Raw genomic sequence first — 16,295 nt, forward strand, 5'->3', positions numbered from 1 at the left:
GAAAGTATCTAAAATGATGAAAAACATCTTGCTATCATTTATTAAATATGCCTCTAAATAAGACATGGAATACTATGTTTCAACTCTTTAACACAAACACCGTTGCGGTATTTCAATTCAGCGAGAAATATCTTACATATGTCTCAGCCAACGAACAACACCAGTGACTGTCAGAAATGGGATTTGAACCCACGCCTCCAGTGGAGACTGCGGCCTAAACGCAGCGCCTTAGACCGCTCGGCCATCCTGACTGAGAAATATGTCAAATAGTGGAAATTCTAAAAAATATCATGCTGTCACAGATGACATTTGTTCATCACACTTTTGAAGTGAATTCTTGAACCTGAACGCAGTACCTCAGACCGCTTTGCAAACCTGACCTAAAAATACTGAAAGTATCTAAAATGCTGAAAAACATCTTGCTATCATTTATTAAATATGCCTCTAAATAACACATGGAATATTATGTTTCAACTCTTTAACACAAACACCGTTTCGGTATTTCAATTCAGAGAGAAATATCTTACATATGTCTCAGCCAACAAACAACACCAGTGACTGTCAGAAATGGGATTTGAACCCACGCCTCCAGTGGAGACTGCGGCCTAAACGCAGCGCCTTAGACCGCTCGGCCATCCTGACTGAGAAATATGTCAAATAGTAGAAATTATAAAAAATATCATGCTGTCACAGATGACATTTGTTCATCACACTTTTGAAGTGAATTCTTGAACCTGAACGCAGTACCTCAGACCGCTTTGCAATCCTGACCTAAAAATACTGAAAGTATCTAAAATGATGAAAAACATCTTGCTATCATTTATTAAATATGCCTCTAAATAACACATGGAATATTATGTTTCAACTCTTTAACACAAACACCGTTGCGGTATTTCAATTCAGCGAGAAATATCTTACATATGTCTCAGCCAACGAACAACACCAGTGACTGTCAGAAATGGGATTTGAACCCACGCCTCCAGTGGAGACTGCGGCCTAAACGCAGCGCCTTAGACCGCTCGGCCATCCTGACTGAGAAATATGTCAAATAGTGGAAATTATAAAAAATATCATGCTGTCACAGATGACATTTGTTGTTCATCACACTTTTGAAGTGAATTCTTGAACCTGAACGCAGTACCTCAGACCGCTTTGCAATCCTGACCTAAAAATACTGAAAGTATCTAAAATGATGAAAAACATCTTGCTATCATTTATTAAATATGCCTCTAAATAACACATGGAATATTATGTTTCAACTCTTTAACACAAACACCGTTGCGGTATTTCAATTCAGCGAGAAATATCTTACATATGTCTCAGCCAACGAACAACACCAGTGACTGTCAGAAATGGGATTTGAACCCACGCCTCCAGTGGAGACCGCGGCCTAAACGCAGCGCCTTAGACCGCTCGGCCATCCTGACTGAGAAATATGTCAAATAGTGGAAATTATAAAAAATATCATGCTGTCACAGATGACATTTGTTCATCACACTTTTGAAGTGAATTCTTGAACCTGAACGCAGTACCTCAGACCGCTTTGCAATCCTGACCTAAAAATACTGAAAGTATCTAAAATGATGAAAAACATCTTGCTATCATTTATTAAATATGCCTCTAAATAACACATGGAATATTATGTTTCAACTCTTTAACACAAACACCGTTGCGGTATTTCAATTCAGAGAGAAATATCTCACATATGTCTCAGCCAACGAACAAGACCAGTGACTGTCAGAAATGGGATTTGAACCCACGCCTCCAGTGGAGACTGCGGCCTAAACGCAGCGCCTTAGACCGCTCGGCCATCCTGACTGAGAAATATGTCAAATAGTGGAAATTATAAAAAATATCATGCTGTCACAGATGACATTTGTTGTTCATCACACTTTTGAAGTGAATTCTTGAACCTGAACGCAGTACCTCAGACCGCTTTGCAATCCTGACCTAAAAATACTGAAAGTATCTAAAATGATGAAAAACATCTTGCTATCATTTATTAAATATGCCTCTAAATAACACATGGAATATTATGTTTCAACTCTTTAACACAAACACCGTTGCGGTATTTCAATTCAGCGAGAAATATCTTACATATGTCTCAGCCAACAAACAACACCAGTGACTGTCAGAAATGGGATTTGAACCCACGCCTCAAGTGGAGACTGCGGCCTAAACGCAGCGCCTTAGACCGCTCGGCCATCCTGACTGGGAAATATGTCAAATAGTGGAAATTATAAAAAATATCATGCTGTCACAGATGACATTTGTTCATCACACTTTTGAAGTGAATTCTTGAACCTGAACGCAGTACCTCAGACCGCTTTGCAATCCTGACCTAAAAATACTGAAAGTATCTAAAATGCTGAAAAACATCTTGCTATCATTTATTAAATATGCCTCTAAATAACACATGGAATATTATGTTTCAACTCTTTAACACAAACACCGTTTCGGTATTTCAATTCAGAGAGAAATATCTTACATATGTCTCAGCCAACGAACAACACCAGTGACTGTCAGAAATGGGATTTGAACCCACGCCTCCAGTGGAGACTGCGGCCTAAACGCAGCGCCTTAGACCGCTCGGCCATCCTGACTGAGAAATATGTCAAATTGTGGAAATTATAAAAAATATGATGCTGTCACAGATGACATTTGTTGTTCATCACACTTTTGAAGTGAATTCTTGAACCTGAACGCAGTACCTCAGACCGCTTTGCAATCCTGACCTAAAAATACTGAAAGTATCTAAAATGATGAAAAACATCTTGCTATCATTTATTAAATATGCCTCTAAATAACACATGGAATATTATGTTTCAACTCTTTAACACAAACACCGTTGCGGTATTTCAATTCAGCGAGAAATATCTCACATATGTCTCAGCCAACGAACAACACCAGTGACTGTCAGAAATGGGATTTGAACCCACGCCTCCAGTGGAGACTGCGGCCTAAACGCAGCGCCTTAGACCGCTCGGCCATCCTGACTGAGAAATATGTCAAATAGTGGAAATTATAAAAAATATTATGCTGTCACAGATGACATTTGTTGTTCATCACACTTTTGAAGTGAATTCTTGAACCTGAACGCAGTACCTCAGACCGCTTTGCAATCCTGACCTAAAAATACTGAAAGTATCTAAAATGCTGAAAAACATCTTGCTATCATTTATTAAATATGCCTCTAAATAACACATGGAATATTATGTTTCAACTCTTTAACACAAACACCGTTTCGGTATTTCAATTCAGAGAGAAATATCTTACATATGTCTCAGCCAACGAACAACACCAGTGACTGTCAGAAATGGGATTTGAACCCACGCCTCCAGTGGAGACTGCGGCCTAAACGCAGCGCCTTAGACCGCTCGGCCATCCTGACTGAGAAATATGTCAAATAGTGGAAATTATAAAAAATATCATGCTGTCACAGATGACATTTGTTGTTCATCACACTTTTGAAGTGTGATGAAACTGTCCTATTCCAAAGAAGAATCCAATAGAAAGTGAGCTGATACTACATCCCATCCAGGTTCAATGATCTACCTCCATCCAAATATTTTTTTGTGGAAACCCATCCATCCTGTCTAGCAATGATAAGCCAGTAGGTGATCCCACTGGTAACATTCTCAAGTATTCTCCCAGGCCAATTAAAAAAAATCTAAACTGTGTCTTTACCTGACATTGTCAGAACGTAATGGTGATACTATGTGATTGTAAGTTAAGTCGCAAAACCCCCTGGTAACACTCATTCAACGATAAATCCGTCCACACTTGCAGTAGATGTTTAAATTCATGATGGAGTTGCAAACCTCAGGTGTTGAAAGATATTTTTCTGGTCCTCCTACTCTGCAGGTGAATAATAGCAGTTAAAAAAAATTGAAACTGTTGCATTTAGGGACCACGTGGCCTAATGGACAAGGCGTCTGACTTCGGATCAGAAGATGGAGGGTTCGAGTCCCTTCTTGGTTGAAACTTCCAAGATATTTGTAAGAAGTCTTGTGCAAAGTTGAATTTCATCAGATATATGCATTGTTGTTTCCAACAAAATATACTTCCATTATATTTAAATTCATTCTCTTCACCGTCTATTTTAATGGGGAAATTAAAGGTGATAGGCTCTCACAACTGACTGACAATTGTTTACTGCCTGCATTTTAGAAGTTCTCATTTGGCATGAAATCTGGATTTACTGTAGTTGGATAAAACCAAGAGAAAAGGGCCGGTTAGCTCAGATGGTCAGAGCGTGGTGCTAATAACGCCAAGGTCATGGGTTCAATCCCCATACTGGCCAAGGATTGCCAGGATATCATGTTTTTATTTAGTCTGTGTTATTCCAGCCTCTGAAACTGTCCTATTCCAAAGAAGAATCCAATAGAAAGTGAGCTGATACTACATCCCATCCAGGTTCAATGATCTACCTCCATCCAAATATTTTTTGTGGAAACCCATCCATCCTGTCTAGCAATGCCAAGCCAGTAGGTGATCCCACTGGTAACATTCTCAAGTATTCTCCCAGGCCAATTAAAAAAAATCTAAACTGTGTCTTTACCTGACATTGTCAGAACGTAATGGTGATACTATGTGATTGTAAGTTAAATCCCAAAAAAACCCCGGTAACACTCATTCAACGATAAATCCGTCCACACTTGCAGTAGATATTTAAATTCATGATGGCGTTGCAAACCTCAGGTGTTGAAAGATATTTTTCTGGTCCTCCTACTCTGCAGGTGAATAATAGCAGTTAAAAAAAAGTGAAACTGCTGCATTTAGGGACCACGTGGCCTAATGGACAAGGCGTCTGACTTCGGATCAGAAGATTGAGGGTTCGAGTCCCTTCGTGGTTGAAACTTCCAAGATATTTGTAAGATGTCTTGTGCAAAGTTGAATTTCCTCAGGTATGAGCATTGTTGTTTCCAACAAAATACTTTTCCATTATATTTAAATTCATTCTCTTCACCGTCTATTTTAATGGGGAAATTAAAGGTGATAGGCTCTCACAACTAATTGACAATTGTTTACTGCCTGCATTTTAGAAGTTCTCATTTGGCCTGAAATCTGGATTTACTGTAGTTGGATAAAATCAAGAGAAAAGGGCCGGTTAGCTCAGATGGTCAGAGCGTGGTGCTAATAACGCCAAGGTCATGGGTTCAATCCCCATACTGGCCAAGATTGCCAGGATATCATGTTTTTATTTAGTCTGTGTTATTCCAGCCTCTGAAACTGTCCTATTCCAAAGAAGAATCCAATAGAAAGTGAGCTGATACTACATCCCATCCAGGTTCAATGATCTACCTCCATCCAAATATTTTTTTGTGGAAACCCATTCATCCTGTCTAGCAATGCCAAGCCAGTAGGTGATCCCACTGGTAACATTCTCAAGTATTCTCCCAGGCCAATTAAAAAAAATCTAAACTGTGTCTTTACCTGACATTGTCAGAACGTAATGGTGATACTATGTGATTGTAAGTTAAGTCGCAAAAACCCCTGGTAACACTCATTCAACGATAAATCCGTCCACACTTGCAGTAGATGTTTAAATTCATGATGGCGTTGCAAACCTCAGGTGTTGAAAGATATTTTTCTGGTCCTCCTACTCTGCAGGTGAATAATAGCAGTTAAAAAAAAATGACTGCTCCATTTAGGGACCACGTGGCCTAATGGACAAGGCGTCTGACTTCGGATCAGAAGATTGAGAATTCGAGTCCCTTCTTGGTTGAAACTTCCAAGATATTTGTAAGACGTCTTGTGCAAAGTTGAATTTCCTCAGGTATAAGCATTGTTGTTTCCAACAAAATACATTTCCATTATATTTAAATTCATTCTCTTCACCGTCTATTTTAATGGGGAAATCAAAGGTGATAGGCTCTCACAACTGATTGACAATTATTTACTGCCTGCATCATAGAAGTTCTCATTTGGCCTGAAATCTGGATTTACTGTAGTTGGATAAAATCAAGAGAAAAGGGCCGGTTAGCTCAGATGGTCAGAGCGTGGTGCTAATAACGCCAAGGTCATGGGTTCAATCCCCATACTGGCCAAGGATTGCCAGGTTATCATGTTTTTATTTAGTCTGTGTTATTCCAGCCTCTGAAACTGCCCTATTCCAAAGAAGAATCCAATAGAAAGTCAGCTGTTACTACATCCCATCCAGGTTCAATGATCTACCTCCATCCAAAGGTTTTTTTGTGGAAACCCATTCATTCTGTCTAGCAATGCCAAGCCAGTAGGTGATCCCACTGGTAACATTCTCAAGTATTCTCCCAGGCCAATTAAAAAAAATCTAAACTGTGTCTTTACCTGACATTGTCAGAACGTAATGGTGATACTATGTGATTGTAAGTTAAATCGCAAAACCCCCTGGTAACACTCATTCAACGATAAATCCGTCCACACTTGCAGTAGATGTTTAAATTCATGATGGCGTTGCAAACCTCAGGTGTTGAAAGATATTTTTCTGGTCCTCCTACTCTGCAGGTGAATAATAGCAGTTAAAAAAAATTGAAACTGTTGCATTTAGGGACCACGTGGCCTAATGGACAAGGCGTCTGACTTCGGATCAGAAGATTGAGGTTTCGAGTCCCTTCGTGGTTGAAACTTCCAAGATATTTGTAAGATGTCTTGTGCAAAGTTGAATTTCCTCAGGTATGAGCGTTGTTGTTTCCAACAAAATATACTTCCATTATATTTGAATTCATTCTCTTCACCGTCTATTTTAATGGGGAAATTAAAGGTGATAGGCTCTCACAACTGATTGACAATTATTTACTGCCTGCATCATAGAAGTTCTCACTTGGCCTGAAATCTGGATTTACTGTAGTTGGATACAACCAAGAGAAAAGGGCCGGTTAGCTCAGATGGTCAGAGCGTGGTGCTAATAACGCCAAGGTCATGGGTTCAATCCCCATACTGGCCAAGGATTGCCAGGATATCATGTTTTTATTTAGTCTGTGTTATTCCAGCCTCTGAAACTGTCCTATTCCAAAGAAGAATCCAATAGAAAGTGAGCTGATACTACATCCCATCCAGGTTCAATGATCTACCTCCATCCAAATATTTTTTGTGGAAACCCATCCATCCTGTCTAGCAATGCCAAGCCAGTAGGTGATCCCACTGGTAACATTCTCAAGTATTCTCCCAGGCCAATTAAAAAAAATCTAAACTGTGTCTTTACCTGACATTGTCAGAACGTAATGGTGATACTATGTGATTGTAAGTTAAATCCCCAAAAAAACCCGGTAACACTCATTCAACGATAAATCCGTCCACACTTGCAGTAGATATTTAAATTCATGATGGCGTTGCAAACCTCAGGTGTTGAAAGATATTTTTCTGGTCCTCCTACTCTGCAGGTGAATAATAGCAGTTAAAAAAAAATGAAACTGTTGCATTTAGGGACCACATGGCCTAATGGACAAGGCGTCTGACTTCGTATCAGAAGATTGAGGGTTCGAGTCCCTTCGTGGTTGAAACTTCCAAGATATTTGTAAGATGTCTTGTGCAAAGTTAAATTTCCTCAGATATATGCATTGTTGTTTCCAACAAAATATACTTCCATTATATTTAAATTCATTCTCTTCACCGTCTATTTTAATGGGGAAATTAAAGGTGATAGGCTCTCACAACTGACTGACAATTGTTTACTGCCTGCATTTTAGAAGTTCTCATTTGGCATGAAATCTGGATTTACTGTAGTTGGATAAAACCAAGAGAAAAGGGCCGGTTAGCTCAGATGGTCAGAGCGTGGTGCTAATAACGCCAAGGTCATGGGTTCAATCCCCATACTGGCCAAGGATTGCCAGGTTATCATGTTTTTATTTAGTCTGTGTTATTCCAGCCTCTGAAACTGCCCTATTCCAAAGAAGAATCCAATAGAAAGTCAGCTGTTACTACATCCCATCCAGGTTCAATGATCTACCTCCATCCAAAGGTTTTTTTGTGGAAACCCATTCATTCTGTCTAGCAATGCCAAGCCAGTAGGTGATCCCACTGGTAACATTCTCAAGTATTCTCCCAGGCCAATTAAAAAAAATCTAAACTGTGTCTTTACCTGACATTGTCAGAACGTAATGGTGATACTATGTGATTGTAAGTTAAATCGCAAAACCCCCTGGTAACACTCATTCAACGATAAATCCGTCCACACTTGCAGTAGATGTTTAAATTCATGATGGCGTTGCAAACCTCAGGTGTTGAAAGATATTTTTCTGGTCCTCCTACTCTGCAGGTGAATAATAGCAGTTAAAAAAAATTGAAACTGTTGCATTTAGGGACCACGTGGCCTAATGGACAAGGCGTCTGACTTCGGATCAGAAGATTGAGGTTTCGAGTCCCTTCGTGGTTGAAACTTCCAAGATATTTGTAAGATGTCTTGTGCAAAGTTGAATTTCCTCAGGTATGAGCGTTGTTGTTTCCAACAAAATATACTTCCATTATATTTGAATTCATTCTCTTCACCGTCTATTTTAATGGGGAAATTAAAGGTGATAGGCTCTCACAACTGATTGACAATTATTTACTGCCTGCATCATAGAAGTTCTCACTTGGCCTGAAATCTGGATTTACTGTAGTTGGATACAACCAAGAGAAAAGGGCCGGTTAGCTCAGATGGTCAGAGCGTGGTGCTAATAACGCCAAGGTCATGGGTTCAATCCCCATACTGGCCAAGGATTGCCAGGATATCATGTTTTTATTTAGTCTGTGTTATTCCAGCCTCTGAAACTGTCCTATTCCAAAGAAGAATCCAATAGAAAGTGAGCTGATACTACATCCCATCCAGGTTCAATGATCTACCTCCATCCAAATATTTTTTGTGGAAACCCATCCATCCTGTCTAGCAATGCCAAGCCAGTAGGTGATCCCACTGGTAACATTCTCAAGTATTCTCCCAGGCCAATTAAAAAAAATCTAAACTGTGTCTTTACCTGACATTGTCAGAACGTAATGGTGATACTATGTGATTGTAAGTTAAATCCCCAAAAAAACCCGGTAACACTCATTCAACGATAAATCCGTCCACACTTGCAGTAGATATTTAAATTCATGATGGCGTTGCAAACCTCAGGTGTTGAAAGATATTTTTCTGGTCCTCCTACTCTGCAGGTGAATAATAGCAGTTAAAAAAAAATGAAACTGTTGCATTTAGGGACCACATGGCCTAATGGACAAGGCGTCTGACTTCGTATCAGAAGATTGAGGGTTCGAGTCCCTTCGTGGTTGAAACTTCCAAGATATTTGTAAGATGTCTTGTGCAAAGTTAAATTTCCTCAGGTATGAGTGTTGTTGTTTCCAACAAAATATACTTCCATTATATTTGAATTCATTCTCTTCACCGTCTATTTTAATGGGGAAATTAAAGGTGATAGGCTCTCACAACTAATTGACAATTGTTTACTGCCTGCATTTTAGAAGTTCTCATTTGGCCTGAAATCTGGATTTACTGTAGTTGGATAAAATCAAGAGAAAAGGGCCGGTTAGCTCAGATGGTAAGAGCGTGGTGCTAATAATGCCAAGGTCATGGGTTCAATCCCCATACTGGCCAAGGATTGCCAGAATATCATATGTTTTTATTTAGTCTGTGTTATTCCAGCCTCTGAAACTGTCCTATTCCAAAGAAGAATCCAATAGAAAGTGAGCTGATACTACATCCCATCCAGGTTCAATGATCTACCTCCATCCAAATATTTTTTTGTGGAAACCCATTCATTCTGTCTAGCAATGCCAAGCCAGTAGGTGATCCCACTGGTAACATTCTCAAGTATTCTCCCAGGCCAATTTAAAAAAATCTAAACTGTGTCTTTACCTGACATTGTCAGAACGTAATGGTGATACTATGTGATTGTAAGTTAAATCGCAAAACCCCCTGGTAACACTCATTCAACGATAAATCCGTCCACACTTGCAGTAGATGTTTAAATTCATGATGGCGTTGCAAACCTCAGGTGTTGAAAGATATTTTTCTGGTCCTCCTACTCTGCAGGTGAATAATAGCAGTTAAAACAAATTGAAACTGTTGCATTTAGGGACCACGTGGCCTAATGGACAAGGCGTCTGACTTCGGATCAGAAGATTGAGGTTTCGAGTCCCTTCGTGGTTGAAACTTCCAAGATATTTGTAAGATGTCTTGTGCAAAGTTGAATTTCCTCAGGTATGAGCGTTGTTGTTTCCAACAAAATATACTTCCATTATATTTGAATTCATTCTCTTCACCGTCTATTTTAATGGGGAAATTAAAGGTGATAGGCTCTCACAACTGATTGACAATTATTTACTGCCTGCATCATAGAAGTTCTCATTTGGCCTGAAATCTGGATTTACTGTAGTTGGATACAACCAAGAGAAAAGGGCCGGTTAGCTCAGATGGTCAGAGCGTGGTGCTAATAACGCCAAGGTCATGGGTTCAATCCCCATACTGGCCAAGGATTGCCAGGATATCATGTTTTTATTTAGTCTGTGTTATTCCAGCCTCTGAAACTGTCCTATTCCAAAGAAGAATCCAATAGAAAGTCAGCTGTTACTACATCCCATCCAGGTTCAATGATCTACCTCCATCCAAATATTTTTTTGTGGAAACCCATCCATCCTGTCTAGCAATGCCAAGCCAGTAGGTGATCCCACTGGTAACATTCTCAAGTATTCTCCCAGGCCAATTAAAAAAAATCTAAACTGTGTCTTTACCTGACATTGTCAGAACGTAATGGTGATACTATGTGATTGTAAGTTAAATCGCAAAACCCCCTGGTAACACTCATTCAACGATAAATCCGTCCACACTTGCAGTAGATGTTTAAATTCATGATGGCGTTGCAAACCTCAGGTGTTGAAAGATATTTTTCTGGTCCTCCTACTCTGCAGGTGAATAATAGCAGTTAAAAAAAAGTGAAACTGCTGCATTTAGGGACCACGTGGCCTAATGGACAAGGCGTCTGACTTCGGATCAGAAGATTGCAAGTTCGAGTCCCTTCGTGGTTGAAACTTCCAAGATATTTGTAAGATGTCTTGTGCAAAGTTAAATTTCCTCAGGTATGAGCATTGTTGTTTCCAACAAAATACTTTTCCATTATATTTAAATTCATTCTCTTCACCGTCTATTTTAATGGGGAAATTAAAGGTGATAGGCTCTCACAACTAATTGACAATTGTTTACTGCCTGCATTTTAGAAGTTCTCATTTGGCCTGAAATCTGGATTTACTGTAGTTGGATAAAATCAAGAGAAAAGGGCCGGTTAGCTCACATGGTAAGAGCGTGGTGCTAATAATGCCAAGGTCATGGGTTCAATCCCCATACTGGCCAAGGATTGCCAGAATATCATATGTTTTTATTTAGTCTGTGTTATTCCAGCCTCTGAAACTGTCCTATTCCAAAGAAGAATCCAATAGAAAGTGAGCTGATACTACATCCCATCCAGGTTCAATGATCTACCTCCATCCAAATATTTTTTGTGGAAACCCATCCATCCTGTCTAGCAATGCCAAGCCAGTAGGTGATCCCACTGGTAACATTCTCAAGTATTCTCCCAGGCCAATTAAAAAAAATCTAAACTGTGTCTTTACCTGACATTGTCAGAACGTAATGGTGATACTATGTGATTGTAAGTTAAATCCCCCAAAAAACCCGGTAACACTCATTCAACGATAAATCCGTCCACACTTGCAGTAGATATTTAAATTCATGATGGCGTTGCAAACCTCAGGTGTTGAAAGATATTTTTCTGGTCCTCCTACTCTGCAGGTGAATAATAGCAGTTAAAAAAAAGTGAAACTGCTGCATTTAGGGACCACGTGGCCTAATGGACAAGGCGTCTGACTTCGGATCAGAAGATTGAGGGTTCGAGTCCCTTCGTGGTTGAAACTTCCAAGATATTTGTAAGATGTCTTGTGCAAAGTTAAATTTCCTCAGGTATGAGCATTGTTGTTTCCAACAAAATACTTTTCCATTATATTTAAATTCATTCTCTTCACCGTCTATTTTAATGGGGAAATTAAAGGTGATAGGCTCTCACAACTGATTGACAATTATTTACTGCCTGCATCATAGAAGTTCTCATTTGGCCTGAAATCTGGATTTACTGTAGTTGGATACAACCAAGAGAAAAGGGCCGGTTAGCTCAGATGGTCAGAGCGTGGTGCTAATAACGCCAAGGTCATGGGTTCAATCCCCATACTGGCCAAGGATTGCCAGGATATCATTTTTTATTTAGTCTGTGTTATTCCAGCCTCTGAAACTGTCCTATTCCAAAGAAGAATCCAATAGAAAGTCAGCTGTTACTACATCCCATCCAGGTTCAATGATCTACCTCCATCCAAATATTTTTTTGTGGAAACCCATTCATCCTGTCTAGCAATGCCAAGCCAGTAGGTGATCCCACTGGTAACATTCTCAAGTATTCTCCCAGGCCAATTAAAAAAAATCTAAACTGTGTCTTTACCTGACATTGTCAGAACGTAATGGTGATACTATGTGATTGTAAGTTAAATCGCAAAACCCCCTGGTAACACTCATTCAACGATAAATCCGTCCACACTTGCAGTAGATGTTTAAATTCATGATGGCGTTGCAAACCTCAGGTGTTGAAAGATATTTTTCTGGTCCTCCTACTCTGCAGGTGAATAATAGCAGTTAAAAAAAAGTGAAACTGCTGCATTTAGGGACCACGTGGCCTAATGGACAAGGCGTCTGACTTCGGATCAGAAGATTGAGGGTTCGAGTCCCTTCGTGGTTGAAACTTCCAAGATATTTGTAAGATGTCTTGTGCAAAGTTAAATTTCCTCAGGTATGAGCATTGTTGTTTCCAACAAAATACTTTTCCATTATATTTAAATTCATTCTCTTCACCGTCTATTTTAATGGGGAAATTAAAGGTGATAGGCTCTCACAACTAACTGACAATTGTTTACTGCCTGCATTTTAGAAGTTCTCATTTGGCCTGAAATCTGGATTTACTGTAGTTGGATAAAATCAAGAGAAAAGGGCCGGTTAGCTCACATGGTAAGAGCGTGGTGCTAATAATGCCAAGGTCATGGGTTCAATCCCCATACTGGCCAAGGATTGCCAGAATATCATATGTTTTTATTTAGTCTGTGTTATTCCAGCCTCTGAAACTGTCCTATTCCAAAGAAGAATCCAATAGAAAGTGAGCTGATACTACATCCCATCCAGGTTCAATGATCTACCTCCATCCAAATATTTTTTGTGGAAACCCATCCATCCTGTCTAGCAATGCCAAGCCAGTAGGTGATCCCACTGGTAACATTCTCAAGTATTCTCCCAGGCCAATTAAAAAAAATCTAAACTGTGTCTTTACCTGACATTGTCAGAACGTAATGGTGATACTATGTGATTGTAAGTTAAATCGCAAAACCCCCTGGTAACACTCATTCAACGATAAATCCGTCCACACTTGCAGTAGATGTTTAAATTCATGATGGCGTTGCAAACCTCAGGTGTTGAAAGATATTTTTCTGGTCCTCCTACTCTGCAGGTGAATAATAGCAGTTAAAAAAAAGTGAAACTGCTGCATTTAGGGACCACGTGGCCTAATGGACAAGGCGTCTGACTTCGGATCAGAAGATTGAGGGTTCGAGTCCCTTCGTGGTTGAAACTTCCAAGATATTTGTAAGATGTCTTGTGCAAAGTTGAATTTCCTCAGGTATAAGCATTGTTGTTTCCAACAAAATACATTTCCATTATATTTAAATTCATTCTCTTCACCGTCTATTTTAATGGGGAAATCAAAGGTAATAGGCTCTCACAACTGATTGACAATTATTTACTGCCTGCATCATAGAAGTTCTCATTTGGCCTGAAATCTGGATTTACTGTAGTTGGATAAAATCAAAAGAAAATGGGCCGGTTAGCTCAGATGGTCAGAGCGTGGTGCTAATAACGCCAAGGTCATGGGTTCAATCCCCATACTGGTCAAGGATTGCCATGATATAATGTTTTTATTTAGTCTGTGTTATTCCAGCCTCTGAAACTGTCCTATTCCAAAGAAGAATCCAATAGAAAGTGAGCTGATACGACATCCCATCCAGGTTCAATGATCTACCTCCATCCAAATATTTTTTTGTGGAAACCCATTCATCCTGTCTAGCAATGCCAAGCCAGTAGGTGATCCCACTGGTAACATTCTCAAGTATTCTCCCAGGCCAATTAAAAAAAATCTAAACTGTGTCTTTACCTGACATTGTCAGAACGTAATGGTGATACTATGTGATTGTAAGTTAAATCGCAAAACCCCCTGGTAACACTCATTCAACGATAAATCCGTCCACACTTGCAGTAGATATTTAAATTCATGATGGCGTTGCAAACCTCAGGTGTTGAAAGATATTTTTCTGGTCCTCCTACTCTGCAGGTGAATAATAGCAGTTAAAAAAAAGTGAAACTGCTGCATTTAGGGACCACGTGGCCTAATGGACAAGGCGTCTGACTTCGGATCAGAAGATTGAGGGTTCGAGTCCCTTCGTGGTTGAAACTTCCAAGATATTTGTAAGATGTCTTGTGCAAAGTTGAATTTCATCAGATATATGCATTGTTGTTTCCAACAAAATATACTTCCATTATATTTAAATTCATTCTCTTCACCGTCTATTTTAATGGGGAAATTAAAGGTGATAGGCTCTCACAACTGACTGACAATTGTTTACTGCCTGCATTTTAGAAGTTCTCATTTGGCATGAAATCTGGATTTACTGTAGTTGGATAAAATCAAGAGAAAAGGGCCGGTTAGCTCAGATGGTCAGAGCGTGGTGCTAATAACGCCAAGGTCATGGGTTCAATCCCCATACTGGCCACGGATTGCCAGGATATCATGTTTTTATTTAGTCTGTGTTATTCCAGCCTCTGAAACTGTCCTATTCCAAAGAAGAATCCAATAGAAAGTGAGCTGATACTACATCCCATCCAGGTTCAATGATCTACCTCACTCCAAATATTTTTTTGTGGAAACCCATCCATCCTGTCTAGCAATGCCAAGCCAGTAGGTGATCCCACTGGTAACATTCTCAAGTATTCTCCCAGGCCAATTAAAAAAAATCTAAACTGTGTCTTTACCTGACATTGTCAGAACGTAATGGTGATACTATGTGATTGTAAGTTAAATCCCCAAAAAAACCCGGTAACACTCATTCAACGATAAATCCGTCCACACTTGCAGTAGATGTTTAAATTCATGATGGCGTTGCAAACCTCAGGTGTTGAAAGATATTTTTCTGGTCCTCCTACTCTGCAGGTGAATAATAGCAGTTAAAAAAAATGAAACTGTTGCATTTAGGGACCACGTGGATAAGATATTTGTAAGAAGTCTTGTGCAAAGTTGAATTTCATCAGATATATGCATTTTTGTTTCCAACAAAATATACTTCCATTATAGTTAAATTCATTCTCTTCACCGTGTATTTTAATGGGGAAATTAAAGGTGATAGGCTCTCACAACTGACTGACAATTGTTTACTGCCTGCATTTTAGAAGTTCTCATTTGGCATGAAATCTGGATTTACTGTAGTTGGATAAAATCAAGAGAAAAGGGCCGGTTAGCTCAGATGGTCAGAGAGTGGTGCTAATAACGCCAAGGTCATGGGTTCAATCCCCATACTGGCCAAGGATTGCCAGGATATCATGTTTTTATTTAGTCTGTGTTATTCCAGCCTCTGAAACTGTCCTATTCCAAAGAAGAATCCAATAGAAAGTGAGCTGATACTACATCCCATCCAGGTTCAATGATCTACCTCCATCCAAATATTTTTTTGTGGAAACCCATTCATCCTGTCTAGCAATGCCAAGCCAGTAGGTGATCCCACTGGTAACATTCTCAAGTATTCTCCCAGGCCAATTTAAAAAAATCTAAACTGTGTCTTTACCTGACATTGTCAGAACGTAATGGTGATACTATGTGATTGTAAGTTAAATCGCAAAACCCCCTGGTAACACTCATTCAACGATAAATCCGTCCACACTTGCAGTAGATGTTTAAATTCATGATGGCGTTGCAAACCTCAGGTGTTGAAAGATATTTTTCTGGTCCTCCTACTCTGCAGGTGAATAATAGCAGTTAAAAAAAATGAAACTGTTGCATTTAGGGACCACGTGGCCTAATGGACAAGGCGTCTGACTTCGGATCAGAAGATGGAGGGTTCGAGTCCCTTCTTGGTTGAAACTTCCAAGATATTTGTAAGAAGTCTTGTGCAAAGTAGAATTTCTTCAAGTATGAGCATTGTTGTTTCCAACAAAACATACTTCCATTATATTTAAATTCATTCTCTTCAGCGTCTATTTTAATGGGGAA

The 16,295-nt window shown here is 39.4% G+C and overlaps 31 non-coding genes across 31 annotated transcripts; 22 read left to right on the forward strand and 9 right to left on the reverse strand.

The window, feature by feature from the left end:
- Window positions 1–168: 168 nt before the first annotated feature.
- Window positions 169–251, reverse strand: trnal-uag (transfer RNA leucine (anticodon UAG)). The gene has a single exon. It is a non-coding gene; the product is annotated as a tRNA-Leu (tRNA).
- A 308-nt stretch (window positions 252–559) lies between these two features.
- trnal-uag (transfer RNA leucine (anticodon UAG)) lies at window positions 560–642 on the reverse strand. The gene has a single exon. It is a non-coding gene; the product is annotated as a tRNA-Leu (tRNA).
- Window positions 643–950: 308 nt separating this feature from the next.
- trnal-uag (transfer RNA leucine (anticodon UAG)) lies at window positions 951–1,033 on the reverse strand. The gene has a single exon. It is a non-coding gene; the product is annotated as a tRNA-Leu (tRNA).
- A 311-nt stretch (window positions 1,034–1,344) lies between these two features.
- On the reverse strand, window positions 1,345–1,427 carry trnal-uag (transfer RNA leucine (anticodon UAG)). The gene has a single exon. It is a non-coding gene; the product is annotated as a tRNA-Leu (tRNA).
- A 308-nt stretch (window positions 1,428–1,735) lies between these two features.
- Window positions 1,736–1,818, reverse strand: trnal-uag (transfer RNA leucine (anticodon UAG)). Its single transcript has one exon. It is a non-coding gene; the product is annotated as a tRNA-Leu (tRNA).
- Window positions 1,819–2,129: 311 nt separating this feature from the next.
- trnal-uag (transfer RNA leucine (anticodon UAG)) lies at window positions 2,130–2,212 on the reverse strand. Its single transcript has one exon. It is a non-coding gene; the product is annotated as a tRNA-Leu (tRNA).
- Window positions 2,213–2,520: 308 nt separating this feature from the next.
- On the reverse strand, window positions 2,521–2,603 carry trnal-uag (transfer RNA leucine (anticodon UAG)). Its single transcript has one exon. It is a non-coding gene; the product is annotated as a tRNA-Leu (tRNA).
- Window positions 2,604–2,914: 311 nt separating this feature from the next.
- On the reverse strand, window positions 2,915–2,997 carry trnal-uag (transfer RNA leucine (anticodon UAG)). Its single transcript has one exon. It is a non-coding gene; the product is annotated as a tRNA-Leu (tRNA).
- A 311-nt stretch (window positions 2,998–3,308) lies between these two features.
- Window positions 3,309–3,391, reverse strand: trnal-uag (transfer RNA leucine (anticodon UAG)). Its single transcript has one exon. It is a non-coding gene; the product is annotated as a tRNA-Leu (tRNA).
- Window positions 3,392–4,229: 838 nt separating this feature from the next.
- trnai-aau (transfer RNA isoleucine (anticodon AAU)) lies at window positions 4,230–4,303 on the forward strand. The gene has a single exon. It is a non-coding gene; the product is annotated as a tRNA-Ile (tRNA).
- Window positions 4,304–4,783: 480 nt separating this feature from the next.
- On the forward strand, window positions 4,784–4,856 carry trnar-ucg (transfer RNA arginine (anticodon UCG)). Its single transcript has one exon. It is a non-coding gene; the product is annotated as a tRNA-Arg (tRNA).
- Window positions 4,857–5,104: 248 nt separating this feature from the next.
- trnai-aau (transfer RNA isoleucine (anticodon AAU)) lies at window positions 5,105–5,178 on the forward strand. Its single transcript has one exon. It is a non-coding gene; the product is annotated as a tRNA-Ile (tRNA).
- Window positions 5,179–5,976: 798 nt separating this feature from the next.
- On the forward strand, window positions 5,977–6,050 carry trnai-aau (transfer RNA isoleucine (anticodon AAU)). The gene has a single exon. It is a non-coding gene; the product is annotated as a tRNA-Ile (tRNA).
- A 480-nt stretch (window positions 6,051–6,530) lies between these two features.
- trnar-ucg (transfer RNA arginine (anticodon UCG)) lies at window positions 6,531–6,603 on the forward strand. The gene has a single exon. It is a non-coding gene; the product is annotated as a tRNA-Arg (tRNA).
- A 248-nt stretch (window positions 6,604–6,851) lies between these two features.
- Window positions 6,852–6,925, forward strand: trnai-aau (transfer RNA isoleucine (anticodon AAU)). Its single transcript has one exon. It is a non-coding gene; the product is annotated as a tRNA-Ile (tRNA).
- An 801-nt stretch (window positions 6,926–7,726) lies between these two features.
- On the forward strand, window positions 7,727–7,800 carry trnai-aau (transfer RNA isoleucine (anticodon AAU)). The gene has a single exon. It is a non-coding gene; the product is annotated as a tRNA-Ile (tRNA).
- A 480-nt stretch (window positions 7,801–8,280) lies between these two features.
- trnar-ucg (transfer RNA arginine (anticodon UCG)) lies at window positions 8,281–8,353 on the forward strand. The gene has a single exon. It is a non-coding gene; the product is annotated as a tRNA-Arg (tRNA).
- A 248-nt stretch (window positions 8,354–8,601) lies between these two features.
- On the forward strand, window positions 8,602–8,675 carry trnai-aau (transfer RNA isoleucine (anticodon AAU)). Its single transcript has one exon. It is a non-coding gene; the product is annotated as a tRNA-Ile (tRNA).
- An 801-nt stretch (window positions 8,676–9,476) lies between these two features.
- trnai-aau (transfer RNA isoleucine (anticodon AAU)) lies at window positions 9,477–9,550 on the forward strand. The gene has a single exon. It is a non-coding gene; the product is annotated as a tRNA-Ile (tRNA).
- Window positions 9,551–10,032: 482 nt separating this feature from the next.
- trnar-ucg (transfer RNA arginine (anticodon UCG)) lies at window positions 10,033–10,105 on the forward strand. Its single transcript has one exon. It is a non-coding gene; the product is annotated as a tRNA-Arg (tRNA).
- Window positions 10,106–10,353: 248 nt separating this feature from the next.
- On the forward strand, window positions 10,354–10,427 carry trnai-aau (transfer RNA isoleucine (anticodon AAU)). The gene has a single exon. It is a non-coding gene; the product is annotated as a tRNA-Ile (tRNA).
- Window positions 10,428–11,228: 801 nt separating this feature from the next.
- Window positions 11,229–11,302, forward strand: trnai-aau (transfer RNA isoleucine (anticodon AAU)). Its single transcript has one exon. It is a non-coding gene; the product is annotated as a tRNA-Ile (tRNA).
- Window positions 11,303–11,784: 482 nt separating this feature from the next.
- On the forward strand, window positions 11,785–11,857 carry trnar-ucg (transfer RNA arginine (anticodon UCG)). Its single transcript has one exon. It is a non-coding gene; the product is annotated as a tRNA-Arg (tRNA).
- A 248-nt stretch (window positions 11,858–12,105) lies between these two features.
- On the forward strand, window positions 12,106–12,179 carry trnai-aau (transfer RNA isoleucine (anticodon AAU)). Its single transcript has one exon. It is a non-coding gene; the product is annotated as a tRNA-Ile (tRNA).
- Window positions 12,180–12,658: 479 nt separating this feature from the next.
- Window positions 12,659–12,731, forward strand: trnar-ucg (transfer RNA arginine (anticodon UCG)). Its single transcript has one exon. It is a non-coding gene; the product is annotated as a tRNA-Arg (tRNA).
- Window positions 12,732–12,979: 248 nt separating this feature from the next.
- On the forward strand, window positions 12,980–13,053 carry trnai-aau (transfer RNA isoleucine (anticodon AAU)). Its single transcript has one exon. It is a non-coding gene; the product is annotated as a tRNA-Ile (tRNA).
- Window positions 13,054–13,534: 481 nt separating this feature from the next.
- Window positions 13,535–13,607, forward strand: trnar-ucg (transfer RNA arginine (anticodon UCG)). Its single transcript has one exon. It is a non-coding gene; the product is annotated as a tRNA-Arg (tRNA).
- Window positions 13,608–13,856: 249 nt separating this feature from the next.
- Window positions 13,857–13,930, forward strand: trnai-aau (transfer RNA isoleucine (anticodon AAU)). Its single transcript has one exon. It is a non-coding gene; the product is annotated as a tRNA-Ile (tRNA).
- Window positions 13,931–14,410: 480 nt separating this feature from the next.
- Window positions 14,411–14,483, forward strand: trnar-ucg (transfer RNA arginine (anticodon UCG)). The gene has a single exon. It is a non-coding gene; the product is annotated as a tRNA-Arg (tRNA).
- A 248-nt stretch (window positions 14,484–14,731) lies between these two features.
- On the forward strand, window positions 14,732–14,805 carry trnai-aau (transfer RNA isoleucine (anticodon AAU)). The gene has a single exon. It is a non-coding gene; the product is annotated as a tRNA-Ile (tRNA).
- Window positions 14,806–15,537: 732 nt separating this feature from the next.
- On the forward strand, window positions 15,538–15,611 carry trnai-aau (transfer RNA isoleucine (anticodon AAU)). The gene has a single exon. It is a non-coding gene; the product is annotated as a tRNA-Ile (tRNA).
- Window positions 15,612–16,295: the final 684 nt, after the last annotated feature.

The sequence above is a fragment of the Gasterosteus aculeatus genome, chromosome 13 (assembly GCF_964276395.1).
Source record: "Gasterosteus aculeatus chromosome 13, fGasAcu3.hap1.1, whole genome shotgun sequence".
Taxonomy (NCBI): Eukaryota; Metazoa; Chordata; class Actinopteri; order Perciformes; family Gasterosteidae; genus Gasterosteus; species Gasterosteus aculeatus.